Genomic DNA, 15,424 nt, shown 5'->3' on the forward strand with positions numbered 1-15,424 from the left:
AGGCAATCAGAGCAAAAAATACTGAAATGACTTCACATGTGAATTAGGAGCACCTAGGAATCAAATTTCTCCTAGGAGACTTAGGCTTATGACATCTATAGTAGGTCTTCACTGTGGTATTTAGAAGGTTTAATTTAAAATTGTTCTTTCTATTGGTCTTTGAGAATACATTTGGAGCTTCATGCTTTATCCATTAATTTGAAAAATATAAATGTCTGTTTGCTTAATTTTTGCAATATACTTTCAGTCAACCAATATGCCCTTGGAATTACACAAATGAAAGTAATTTATTAAAAGTGGACTTTAATCAAAGAAAGGGGTTGACAAAAATGAACAAGGGGAAAACAAGTAATGTACCAGATAGACAGAAAATGTAACTTGAAGGACCAAGCTTCCCTTTTAAGGTAAAACAAGCAGAAAAAACAATTAGACTCATTTTAGAGTTGTTAAAAAGGCATGCACATTGCAGTGTTCTAAAATAGGCATTATTTCATTTCATTTCATTTCCTTTATTTGTATGCCGCCCTTTTCCCTGAGGGGACTCAGGGCGGCTCACAATTCAGGGGGAGGGAAGGACAAACAAGTTACAAACATGAAGACAAACATTATGGTTGCTGCAAGTGATATCAGAATTTCTAAAATGAATGGAAACAACATATCTTTCATGGATTTCACAGGGAGAATAGCAAGTACCACTTACTATAGATTTAAATGGTTAAAGCAACAAGGAAAGACCATTAAAACCAGAATGAACAGGGTAGGACAATTTCAGGATTAAAAAAAAATAAATTATGTGCTCAATTAGTTTCAAAAATGGTCATTGCAAGTTGCAGGTTTAATACTGTGACACAATTGTACAGGGCGGGGCATAACCTTTTCCTAGGGGGTCACAGCAACACTTGTAATAACAACACAAATAATTCATACACCATTCGAAAGCCCATCAAAAACTGAGTTTATTGACACGATTTAATAGTCAGTATGACCACCATTAGCCCTTCAAACAGCATTCAAACGAGGTGGATAAGAACACAACAAATCTTCAAACAGTTCCGTTCGATTTTCCAGATTTTTCAACACAGTTTCCAAATTCATTCTCAAAGTTTCAACCGAATATCGACACCTCATTTTAAAGCCCATAAAAAACTGAATTGAATGAGCTATTAAATGTTAAATTTGTTTCGGTTGAAACTTTGAGAATGAATTTGGAAACTGTGTTGAAAAATCTGGAAAATCGAACGGAACTGTTTGAAGATTTGTTGTGTTCTTATCCACCTCGTTTGAATGCTGTTTGAAGGGCTAATGGTGGTCATACTGACTATTAAATCGTGTCAATAAACTCAGTTTTTGATGGGCTTTCAAATGGTGTATGAATTATTTGTGTTGTTATTACAAGTGTTGCTGTGACCCCCTAGGAAAAGGTTATGCCCCACCCTGTAGATCACAAAAAGCCTTTGTATGTTTCCTCCTCACGAGCTGCTAAATGGAGGACATCACAGTCTATTAAATTTAGTACAGTAGCATTTTGTCCAATTTTTCCCTCTTAATTCATTAGAAGTTTCTTAACAATTTTGCCATAGTTATGTTTCGCCCTTCTACCAGTTAGGTTAGAGATGGAGAAACATTTCAGTCAAGGATTCAAATACTTTTTAGGGGGAAATTATGCCATAATACAGTGTTTCTCAACCTTGACAACTTGAAGTCCTGTGGACTTCAACTCCCAGAATCCCCCAGCCAGCCATAGATTCTGGGAGTTGAAGTCCACAGGACTTCAAGTTGCCAAGGTTGAGAAACACTGCCATAATATGTTTGAAAAATGCTTGTCTAAGAGCCATTTGGATTTCTTCCACCCTAAGCCTAAAACCAGAGAACGAGCATTATCAGCACAAACTCCCCAGATAATTCTGCTTTAAAAAAACAAATAAACAAGGTAGAAGGTACACTGAAAATGAAAGCAACAATTTAGCAGCAGGTTGTAGAGTAAAATGTAGAATATGAAGTGGTGTACAAAATATAGCAATATATATTTAGTATAGGAGTGTCCATTTCTTTTTGGTCATTATTTTAAAAGCAATATAAGAATGTTGTTTTAAAAAATGAACCAAGACACTTTCGTAGTTTCCCAATTCTTCAAGACAACAGTCTAAACTTGAATCTAACTGATGAAGTAGATTTAACTTAGTAAGCGAAATATCAGAAACCTTTTGGGGAAAGTGCTTTTTTAATGATAGAATTCGTGCTTTTAAGGGAAACTAAAGCTGAGTGTAATCAAAGAAACCTAGCATACAAGGATTTATTTTTAAAAAACACAACAGTCTAGTTAACTAAACTAAAGTAAGAAGAGCTTTGACCAAATTGCTTGAAAAAAAATCTCACTAATTCAAATGTTGACAATCAACACCTATTAATAACCAATTTTTGCAAATCAAAAGATTGTTTCTTCCAGGGTTATGTGATACAATAATATTTTTAATCAACTCCCATGTTCCCCCCACCATCCATTGTTCTTGATGTCTTGATAGATTCCAAATAAGGGAACAAAGTTGTTGTTGTTGTTTTAAAAAAATCTGTGTCTTTAACTCAAAGCAGTTGTTCCAAAGCCATATTATCACCCCATTCTCTGCTCACAAATTTGGTGGACAATTTTTAAAAATAATTTGTTCCAGACTATACTAAGCATTAGATTCCATCCCCTCTGATTTGCACCAACACAGGGCAATAGAACATCTGCAATGGAAATACTGATTTAAAATCCTATTCAGTGATGAAGTATAGAGTACATTTGTGTCCAATACAAACTTGAATGATGTTGTATGTCTCTTGATATCTACATGCAAATGTATGAGACAAATGTAATTTGCATGCATTCTGACAATGTTATTTAGTGCTTATTAATGTTTTTATTCAAAATTCCTTAAGGGTGGATGACTCGTAAGAACAGTATTAAAACATTAAAAACAGCATCAAAAACTCCAAGTACCCTCAACATATATGCTGCTCCATATAGCAACATTTATATTAACTGGGTTCCAGCCTCATATTAACCCAGCTCTTCAAGACTTTCCAGAAGTTTAGGAGGATAGGGGCTTGCTGGATCTCTAGAGGAAATAATGTTCTAGAAGTCAGGGAAATGCTTCAGTGAAGGAGCACTTCCTATGTCCCACCAGATGACAACTTCAAAGTAAAGTACTTGGAGGGTTTCCACTATATCTGATCTAGGAAAATAGGGAGATCTAGGAAAATAGATTACTCTTATGGAGAAGTGGTCCTGTGCATAGCCTAGTCCTGAACCATTCAGAGTTTTAAAGGCAATAACCAATATTTTGAAGCGCACCCAGAAACAAACAGGAAACCATGGTGTAATATGGATGTCATGGGACACCCAGATCAGCAGGTGCTGCTGCATTCTGGATTAGTTGTAACTTCCAGATGGCTTTCAAGGGCAGACCCACATGCAGTAATTCAACTAGAAAAGCAGAGTCTCAGTGACTATGAGGCCTTCCAGTCCAGAGATTGGTAACACTAGCACACAAGATGAAGCTATGTAAAACTGCAATTTGCTTCTTGACTTCCATGTTGCCCACAAGCTGTCTGGAAAAGTGCAATCCCAGGAAGAGTCAAAGATGACATCTCACTAATTTCACAGGGATCCATGGCTACTCTGCTTGCTAGTTTTGAGTCAGAGTGAAATTCTATCCAACCAGACTCTCACACAGAGACAGAGTCAACATCTGCCATCCAGGGCGGAGATGTGCTACATAACTGAGTATTAGAAGTATACTGAAGATATACCCAACACCATCAAATGACTTCTCCCACTAGTCTCATGTAGATGTTAAAAAGAAGTGGTAAACTCTGAGGAACTCCTTATTGTTGAGGCCCAGAGCTAAACCTCTCTTCCCCAACATCCACTAGAACTGGCCATAGAGGAAAGAGGAAAACCACCACAAAGAGTGATACACATAATGTTACCTGCCCACTTCCTGCATGGTTGATGGGTAACCATGTACAGATTGCCCATCATCACTAGGACTTACCAAAGTTTTCAATGGGTTGCTAAGAGATGCAAATGCCTCTTTGATCTCTTTAAAGATATAGCATGCATTGCATGAACCAGCAATATGTGCTACAAAACCCAAATAAAATGTTTAGTCATAGTCTATTCATGGAAACTTTTTATTATGCAGATGAAATATGGAAAATCTATAGACAATTCTGGATTGGACTCCAATCTAAAGACCATAGTTTGCTCTAACACCTACATTGTAATTAAGCAGTCACCGTGCTTCTGAAAACATCAATAATTATTTCAACATAGGAATACTACCATTACCATATCCAAATTATACCTCTGAAATAAATAGGGAATCCTAAAAATATAAGAAAAATAAGCTTTAAGGGTTGTTGTTTTTTGTTATTTCTCATATGTTTGGGTTTCTCTGTTTATTTTACTGGGTAGAATTTGGATATGGAGCTATTTTTATTTGGAAATACTGAATGACTTTTTGCAGGCATGGTGAATGTTGCAAGCATACATCTGTATCCTAAATATTTTCATAGAACAGTGGATAAGAAGCCATGAATGTAATCCACTAAACTGTGAAAATGCAGTAGCTTTTTTTCTTATCAAAATCCCCAGGTCTCTCCAGTTCTATTTAAAATTTTATCCATTACTCCACACTAGTTGTCCAGCAAATATGCATATTTTTCCCAAATTCATTTGATAGCTTGATTCAAAATAAATTGCTTGGTTTCTGGGATTTAGCAAATTATGAAACTGTGTGATGTTAAACTGCGACACCAATGCAATTAACTTTCAAAGGAGTGAGACAAAAGCATTTTATTTTTATCAAGGCAATAAGCATGGCAAAATTCTACATTGTTAGAAGTGTTTTGCACCAAAGAGACACAGTACCGATTGCTTGCATTACGAGCAAGTGTGTAGTGCTGTATTGCACTTTGGGCATATTTTTTAAAAAGGAGTCACAACCAGCAATTCACAGGGCAAACTGAGAACTGAATGAATTGGTGGGAGGCAGCTCTGCACAGATGCATTCTGACCTCTCAAATTAGGCCAATCTATTCTGGGATCTGGAAAATAGGAAAGCAAAACAATTTGGTAACTGAAAGCCTTTTTTCATCCAAAGATGTTCAATGGAACAGCCTGGGCTCCTGTTGAGTAGTTGTGTTGTTATTATTATACAACCAGATTCACGTTCAGGTCTCTTCCCTTAAGGGATCCCAATTCAGCCTTGTCTCTTAGAGAGCTTGCAATTTAAATAATTCCAAATGAAGAAATATAAGGTTCAGGTGAGCCAATTGCACCTAAATACTGGGGGGTAGAGGTTGGGGTGTCACACTTTCCTTCATCCCATTACTTGGGACACTTAAAACTGTTCCAGATATCCTCCAGGAATGCTGCTAAACAAACCCAGGCTTACCAGGAAAGACTGTGTCACTTATATCTGTCATAGCCACTCTCTCACATGTTGTACACATATGTGGAAACACAAGCACGGAGTTTTGTGAATTATTCAAGGAGACACCTTGGCACTCCACCATCCATTCCCAACATCTAGGCAAGTACACAACAGGAATAATGATACCCCCATGAGGCTAGAAGAAGGCCTCTTAATCAGAAGCTTAATCACTAATCCATTGCCCAGGCCTCCCAAATTATACGATAGCTCAGCCTCCTCCTTTTTCCTGGACTCGATTTTCACAGTCCAATCTTTCTGATTGGGGTTCCATTTCTCCCAATTGATATTTATGTAAGATATCCACCTTCTTTCCCAGTGGAAGGAAACAGAACTGAATGTTACAGGAATAATAGTGTTTTTCTGACTTTCAGTGGGAAGCATTTAGTCCATACCACTCCAAAATGTGTAAAAGGAATTTAGCATCTCTTAGGGCTTCAAGCATCTCAAAGCATCTCTATTATGGCTATGAAATTGTTCAAAAGAGGCATTTTAGAATGCATGAGAACACACTCTTAAGCACATCTTTTTGAACTGTTGATGCAGATTCTTCTTTCAAAGTTCGCACAGTTGCTCTTGGGTGTCTCCAGGGACATCCACTGGTTGATTATAGTGGTCTATGTGTATATAAAACCAATCAGATGATGGCCATGACCATGTCATTGCAATACCTGGTAAGGGGTGGGTCTTCATAGCTGCCACCTGGACTATTTTTTTCTTCAGAGGACACTGTAATGATGTGTATGTTTTATATTATATTTCAAGTTCAATTGTTATGCCTAGCTCTTTAAGAAGGTTAGGAAACAGTTAAATTTTTTAATGATGTCATCTGGGGCAAGAAGTAGTTTTTAAAATGGCTGCCGCTGAATAAAGACAATCCTCTAGTTCAATCTCCTTGCTGTCTGCCTTTATATTATGCCAAATCATCACAGACACCCTTGGTTGTTTCCCTGTGTATGAGTGAAGCGATTCTTCAGCTGCTTTCAAAATGAGGTGCTGCATGCTGCACCTTATTGTCTACCTTAGTGCTGAACTTTCATGTCCTTTCGTGGTTGTAAACTTTTGACATGCATCCTGTATTTAAACGTTTGCTTTAATTAGACTAGAAAAACAAATGAAATAAGTAAAAGAAAGAAAGAAAGCAAAAAAAAAACCCCAGGAAATCAAGGGTTTTTCATATATGCAACCTTTAAACAATATACGCTTTTAAACAAAGGATGAACTTATTTCATTATTAAAATTTAATGAATAATCCATGTCAATAAACCAATTATTCATAAATCTCAAGTAACATCGGGGTTTCAATCTGCTAAGTAATTATAGCCATACATTTATGTTTCCAATTTTGAAGGACACATTTTTTTGCAATAAGAATATGGAAAATCATCTTCCATTCTCTGGCTACATAAGAATATGTAGTTTTTTAAAAATATGAATGTCTAAAAATGTTAAGCACTATCAGCAATTACATCTTCCCAGACTACAAGAATTTTATGATGCTGCAAAAACATGTTATTTGAAGAATTATACCGTAATGCAATGATTTACTCATTTCTTTTCATGTACAAACACAATGCCATCCAATGAATCTAAAGTGTTACTTAGTCATAGTCTAAAATCTATTAAAAATTTTGATAAGATATTAAGACAGTTTCTTATTGTCTTTAAAATGTGGAAATCAAATGTATTTATAGTTAATAAGCATTTATAAAGACTGATGAGGAGGGAGGTTGTCTCATAAGATTTAATTATCGTTTTAAAAATATAGGTGTCTTTGAAGTTGAGAACACCAAATCTTTTATTTAAATAAAAGTTGGCCATTTCAAAGGTAAATTTAGTACTTGTCAGGCTGCAGTTATATCCCTTTTAGGATCTTTGGCCTGCCACACTCTCTCTTATTTCATTATGCTGTTTCATTAGTGTAGTAGTTGGAAGGGGGAATAGAAAGGAGTAGAATTGTGGAATGTGTTGTTGTCATTCTTTTCTAGAAGCCCAAGGTCATCTTTTGTCTCTGCACCTCTGCACCTGACCAGAACCAGCTGGGTGGAAATGCCAGTGTGGGCGAAGAAGATTGGACCATGTGATGGATTTATGGGTATGGGGCTAAGATCATGAACTTTCAACTGGGTGGAATCCCAGGAAGTTTCAGATTTGGGATTCTACAGATGTACCAAAATGTCTAACTTATTAAATTGGAACTTTAAGGATAGTTTTGCCTTGGACTCTGATTTAATTCTGCATGATACTTGGAATCTGACAGTAGTTTTATTATTAGAGTGTTCTTGCTGAGAAACATTCCATTCATTGGATGGTTCATTTGTCATCAAAGGTTTCTTCAAGGGAAGTTTTATTCTATTTCCTAGAATGTTAACTTACCTAACTTAGAAAATATTGGTGATGAGGAAGAAGCCTAAGGCCTAACATTTCTTGGCATTCATACAAACTTTTTTCCAGTTGTTCTTATTCTGAGGAAAGTGCAAGGCTTATTATTGTACTTGGCCTTTCACCTAGGGTCAGACATTTCAGCAATTCCCATCTTTATATGCAACCATCACTTATGTTGACCTGTTTGATACACAATTATTGCCATCTTTCATAATTTATAATCTAGACCAGGGGTGTCAAACTTGATTTCATTGAGGGCCGCATCAGCATTGTGTTTGAACTTGGGGAGCTGGGGTGGGTCTGTCTGGGGTGGAGTAGCTAGCTCAACATCACTCATGTCAGGACTGCCTGTGGTGGCCCAATGGCTCTGCCAGAGAAAAGGGACTCCCAAGCTTAGTTTTCGGCTGTAATAGCATCCTGCAACCCTCTGCCAGTGAAAATGGAGTCAGGAGGGTTGCATGTGGGCCCCAGGTTCCATTTTTGCTGGCAGAGGCACTGCAGGCTGGTCTTTGCTGTTTCCAGGGCAGCCCTATGGGCCAGATCTAAGCACCCTGCAGGCCAGATCCAGGCCCCGGGCCTTGAGTTTGACACCCCTGATCTAGACAGGGCCTTGACTCGACAAAATATAGACTCTTGTTCCTGTTTCCCTGTTGGGCAAAACAACTTACACTGCCATATAGCAATAGAACCATGCTCTCTGGTATCTTAGACAACTTGACATGCTTTTTCTTCAAGAGCAATTCTGTGTGCCTGACACCATATTCCATCTATTTCCTTCAAACATAAAACTTTTGAGCTTCCCAAACAAGCATTTTTAATAAGTAATGATGAAATCAAAATGATTACATGTATGTTATAGTGTCACTAATCAACACAATTATAACTTTGTGAGTCATACCTATTCTAACACAAACTTAAACCTGTTTGATCACTTTTGTCATGATAACGTGTGTATTTCTGTCATCTTTTGTCCCCCAATGTACAGTAGAAACTCATGTTTGCAAACCATTTAGTTAGCCAAGTGAGAGGAATAGGATGATGAACTAAATAGATTTTTTTGTCTGTTCCAACAAGATTCTGTGGTCTTCTCTCTTTCTGTTTGCTCTGTAGACAGGTTTTCATTTATGATCATTATAAGAACAGAATATATTAGAAAAGATCAGCTATCTAATCTGATTGATTCACAATTTTATTTTTCCTTTATTTTAATAAGGTAATAAAATAATGCATAATAAAAATGCTTCAAATTCTTTTTGCATTGTAGAATGTTTAAGAACCTTTTAGATAATTAGTCCTCGCAATGTATCTCTTCGATTCTTCCTCAGAGGGTATTAAAATATATTTATTCCAAAATCATAAATTATCTTTTATTAAATCAGTATTATTTACACACTCACATACTTATTTGAGACTCAGTATAAAATAAGAGGCTCTCTGTACTTTTTCAAGTATGTGTGAATTAAAAATGCCAAGCCTCATTGAAACAAATATCAATGGAGGCATTTATACACATATGAATGCATCTGATTTAGTATTACATAGCCATCAGGTTTTGTTTTGCATTTACACATGTCAGCAAACCATTACAAATCAAGCATCGTGTAAATGATGTATTCAGGAGGGTCACTGAACCAAGATTCTGCTTTAGATGGACATTTATGCTGATTTTTCATGATTTTAATTTTTTACAATATAACCATAACATTTTGTCAATGACAAAATGCCAGTCCATGCATTTAATTACGTGTCAGGATTGAATGAAGGCAATTTCAGTGGTATATAAACATGCTGTGGAATTTGCAGAAGCTGTGGGATTTTCAAAGGAGACTTGAAAGAATAAGGTTATCAAGCTATATAGGCCATCAGGGCTATATAGAATGTCCAACTTTGGAAGAAAAATAAATACAGGTTGGTCTGATCCAACAGGACTCTTTTTATACTCTTAAATGTTGATGGAGTGATATCATATGAGTTGATCAATGACCATTTTCTGACCATTTCCAATGCCAAGAGATTCTTAGTTATCCAGGTCATAGTTGTATCCAAAGCAGTTTTTGTTTTGAAAAGGCAACTAGACTGAGATTTTTGAGGAAAAACAAGACATTTCACTTCCTATCCTGGAAGTTTCATTGGTTGTATTGGATGCTGTGGTAGATGGAAGGACAATTATTGACAGTTCAGTTTAGTTAGTGGGAGGAAGAATGGAAAGATTGTGTTTTCTTTGCAGTCAACTGGTCTTAACACTGTCTCAAAGCCATTGTGGTTACTTTGGGTTTTATCTGTGACCTCAGGGTCACCTAAATCAGAAGTGTGGCATCTTCTTGGATATTTTTCTGTTGTTCCATAACAGATACAGTTTGATCTATGGTTAAGGCACCAGGCTAGAAACTGGGAAACCATGAATTCCAGGTCCACTTTAGCTCTGAAAGCCAGCTGAGTGGCCTTGGCCCAATCATTCTCTTTTAGTTCAACTCACCTCACAGGCTGTTTGTGGGGAAAATAGGAGGACAAAGTTAGATGTGTTCACCACCATGTGTTATTTGTAAATATCAATTAGACAAATATAAACTGGACAAATATCTTATTTAACCTAAAAAGTGACTATTTATTTGTTCAGGACCTGCCGTGTTAATCTTTAGAGACTTGTTAGAAACTTCCTCCATTAGATAGAAAAGATTTATTTGCTGCTTTTCATAGTCGTCATTTTATTTCTTTCATTGGCATCTATATCCAGTTGACTTCCAATCATTCTTCTTTTCAGCAAGCGTTTCCTCAATACTCTAAAGCTGATATTAGGTCTTACCCTAGTGGTGAACTGTTCTCCATGCATGTTACATTAGATAGAATAATATACTATCATGAAATTTATTGTTCCCATTGCTATTCCCAATTTCTACTCCACCTCTCTTGCTTGGTTCTCAGTCACTACTGGGCATCTGGCTTCTCTTCAAAATAACTAATAACAAAGCTATCATATTTTACACAACTTGATTCTATCCTTAGAGAGTGTCAGAATAAGGCTGGAAATATTATATTAACTCTAACTCAAATACAGACAATTTGCTCCTAAGGGCTGGATGAGATGAAGATAATATATGAGGTTAAAGCAAGATATATATTTTTAACCAGGGCATATTTGGACTTATGATTAGAGGCAAACAGGCAAGACTCTAGAAAAGTGAACAGGCAGTAGATATTTTGCTAGCATATGCTCTTGCAGTATGTTTTGTGTGGGTGTGTAGTATAAATTAATAGTTTAATCGTAATTGTTTTGCAAGTTTGCTTCTTTGTTTGATATTTGTTAATACATTGCAAACTCTTTTGTTGAAAGGATGGATAATAATCTATTAAGAAAATAAAATTAGATACAAAATTAAAACAGTGTGAAGCTGCTGCCCAAGACAGCTTGTTTAGCTGTTACTTATTTATCACAACTGCATATTTCACCAAAGAACACCATTGAGAGCCTTTCTTCATTAGTTATTTATGATGTCACCTAAATGGCCTGCCAACCCCAATTTTATGCTCTCTCTCCATAAAACAGGTCTAGTCTCATCCTCAGGCCATCATTTAATCAGCTTTGTCCTGCTGCTTTCCATACTGCAAAAATACTGACCTGTCACAAAACACAAAAGGAAGCAAAGAAAATCAGGATAATGTATCATTTTGCCAGCAGCTCTTTTCATCTGATGGTGTGGCATGAATTCTATTCAGGATTTCTAGTAAGGAAAGACTCCATGTATGACAACAGAATGCTGGACAGTGAGCCTGTCATCTCACTGGGGGAGGGAGCAGTTCTACTACAATTTTGAAAGCTATTCTTGGCAAAAGAGACCACTTATTAACATGCAGAAGGTATCAAATACAGCTTCTGGCACATTTAGTGAGCAAAGAAATCAGATATCAGGTGATATGAAAAGCTCCTCTGTGCCTGAGACTTTAATAAGCTACCATGACCAAAGGAGACAATTCTAAGCTGGATAGCAAGGACAAACTCATTTACATGGAAAGCAGAATACAGAAAAACTATTATGGGGAACATAGTCTACTTCGTTGTTGGTCTTATGAGCTTACATATGAGAAGCAGAGCAAATTATTTTAGCTTTGATACTGAGAGCTGAAGTAAAAATTCATATACTTCTAGCAATATAAAAGATTCAAATCTGTCATTAAAAACTCTGCATGATTGGCTCAAAATTGTGTTTTGATATGTTTTCCCCCCCTAGAAAATACACTACACATTTTCATGCTCCAGTTGATACAACTCAACCTGCTAATGATTTCATCATCTCTTTGTAGAGGACAGCCCTGAAGTACTAGTTAATGGTAACTTCCTCAAGGATAAAATACAAATAGTCTTCTTCCTTTTCACACTAATATCACTGATTAATATTCTTCTCCAGCTTATAAACTGAAGCTAGCAACAGGGAACCCCCATTAGCAGTTTTCACGCATGGAATAAAGTGCTTTTAGATTATAAAGATTTTTCTATGTCTCTCCAAATGGTACAAAATAATTATAGAATGCCTTTATTTCCTGTATTAAAAGTGTCATTTATGAAAATTGTCTGTCATGCTGAGCTGGTTTTTGTGTTCTTTTGAAGGTAATGGTTTACTTCTTTTGAAAGAGTGTAGTAAAGTTGTTACAATAGTAAAAAGGAGGTACTTTGTTTATAAGCCAAACAAAAATGAGAACCTTTATGGGTCAAAGATAATTAACACTTTGTAAAAGGTATATAAATAATTTCATTGCAAGATTTTGAGATTTTTCCAGGATATAAAAATGCATAATTTTGGAATGCCTAGATAAGTTAATGATGGAACATAGAAACGTAATGGAACTGAAACTATTCTAGCAATCATACAAAAAGGTGCAATTATTGGAAAATGCACATAATAAATACCACATGGTGATAGTCATTGGTCTTCCAGTGGAAATGATCTATATGAATATCCATAAGATCAGGCTCCATCCATTTCAGAAAAGGTGACTATTTCATCAAAGTTCATATGATATATGATTCCAAATAAAGTCTTCCAAAAATATTTTAGATTATCATCACCAAAAAAACTTTACATACATAGCAATAGCAAAGCACTTAGACTTATATACCGCTTCATTGTACTGTACAACCCTTTCTCAGCAGTTTACAGTATCAGCATATTGTCCCCAACAATCTGGATCCCCATTTTACCAACCCCTGAAAGAGGAAAGGCTGAGTAAACCTGGAGCCGGTGAGATTTGACTCCCTGGCAATCAGCAGAATTAGCCACAATACTGTATTCTAAATACTGTGCCACCATGGCTCTTCTTTCAAAAAGATGCTGGAATACATGAGTACCATCCTTTATTACTCTACATCTTGAGAAGAAAATTGGGTACACCCTATGGAAGCTCTGAGATCTGAGTTGAACAGTTTAATCTTGAGTGACTAGAACTGCACTCCTAGGCATAAATAAATTGGGTTTACTTTACATGGGTTGCTCCCATATGATGATGAGAAGACATTTGTACATAGTAGACAAAAGTATTAAAACAAGCATTGCTAAACAGAATAATCTACAAGGTCAAAGCTGAGAAGCAGCTAAGATGGACTTAAAAACATAATTAGAGCAATTTGGCTTAGAACTGTTGATTAAAGGAAATCAGCCCTTTGCATAACTTTGGGGAAAATGATGGACCAAAATCCTGCAGCTTGGGGGTTAAAATATGTGGTACAGAAAATATGCCTTGAAATTCAGCTGAAGGTTTATTCAGTTAGTATTTTAGCAACATATTCAGAGAGCGGCAGCATTAGGTGCTTCCTTTCCAATAAAATTATTATTTTAAATATATAAGTATGGTGGGGTTAAAAAAAGTATCATGGTCTAATCTCTGTGACATTCTAATGTCATTAGTGATAACATCTCACCATCTTGTCTTTTGTCAGCTCCTTTTTCAACTGTCTTCTGTTTTTCCAAGCATCAGGGCCTTCTCTAATGACTTACCTTCACATTATCTATATGCACCAATAAAGTCTGTTAAGGTTCAGTTTCACCACTGTACTCCTAGTAGAAAATCTGGTTTTACCTCATCTGAAGCAATGCATAATTTGGCCTTCGTATAGCCCACGTTTTCTTCAACAATATTCTTCTATAATAGGGTTCAAAGGCATTGTTTTTTGTCCATCTTTTCTAATAATCCAGCTTCATAAGATATAAGTTAACAATGGGAAAATATGGTTTTGATGATATGCACCTTTGTTACCAATATAATGTTTTTGAACCATTTGGTCTAATTTAGCAATTTAGCAACAAATTACGTGCACATTTTTATTTAGGGGCTACGGTGTCTATCTTTGTCAATCTTTGAGTTTAGGAAGCTAAAGGTTGTTATTACTATATCCTTATTTGCACTGAGCTATCATTAATATTGAGCAGCAGATCAATAGTTGCTTCACTTCTTCCATTTTCAATAGGAGATTCTTTAAGTCTTCCCCATTTCCAGACATCAGTGGCATATCATCAGCTTGTCTGAGATGGTTTATATTTCCTTTCAACAATTTTCATTCCAATTTCTATTTTTTCCCTAATTCAGCAATTCTCATGCTACATCCTACAAATGTGTATGGTGATAATATACAATCTTAACAGACTTCAAATTTAGATCTATTTGATTGCTTCACTTCCTATTCTAACTGTTGCTTTCTGGTCGATGTATAATTTTTTCAATGAGCAAATGAGGGACTAGCATTTCCATATCTTTAAGGACTTTATTATGGTAAACACACTTAAAAGTCTCTTTAATTGGCAAAAACATGTTTTTTGAAACTCTCTTGTCTTTTCCATTTCTATTAGATGTCAGTAGTATGATCTCAAATGCCTCTGCCACTTCTGACTCCATTTAGCATTTCTTGTATGCAAAATCATTAGCATTAGCTTACTAGCATGTGAGATAAATGTTATGATTTGGTAGTTTCAGTATTCTTTAGAGTTATTCATTTTGGCCCTGGAATATGAATTGCTATCTATCAACTTGCTGCTGTTTATATACCTATTTATAAATGCATGTAGTACCTTAACTCGAGCACCATGTAAGATTTGAAACAGCTTTTGATTAACTCCAGGAATCCCTGACATTAGCAGTATGTTCTAGGATCCTTTTAACTTTACTCCTTGGAGCAGATATATTCCCATTTAGCAATAGCAATAGCATCTTAGGCTTATATACTGCTTCACAGTGCTTTACAGCCCTCTCAGCGGTTTTACAGAGTCAGCATATTGCCCCCAACAATCTGGGTCCTCCTTTTACCCACCTCAAAAGGATGGAAGGCTGAGTCAACCTTGAGCCTGGTGAGATTCGATCTGCCAAACTGCTGACAGCCAGTGATAGACAGAAGTAGCCTGCAGTACTGCACTCTAACCACTGCGCCACCGTGGCTCATTGAATGTACTGTTCAAGCTGCTCCTATCTTGTATTCATGAAATCTGACTCTGGACCAGCTTATGGAAATTCTCGCTTAACTAAGTACAAAGCAGTAGCTTGCAAAATATTCAGTCTCCTGATCCTCCCATAGGACAATT

Source organism: Thamnophis sirtalis, unplaced genomic scaffold (genome assembly GCF_051295495.1).
Source record: "Thamnophis sirtalis isolate CommonGarterSnake01/CBP01778 unplaced genomic scaffold, rThaSir2_p1.2 scaffold_5, whole genome shotgun sequence".
NCBI classification, from domain to species: domain Eukaryota; kingdom Metazoa; phylum Chordata; class Lepidosauria; order Squamata; family Natricidae; genus Thamnophis; species Thamnophis sirtalis.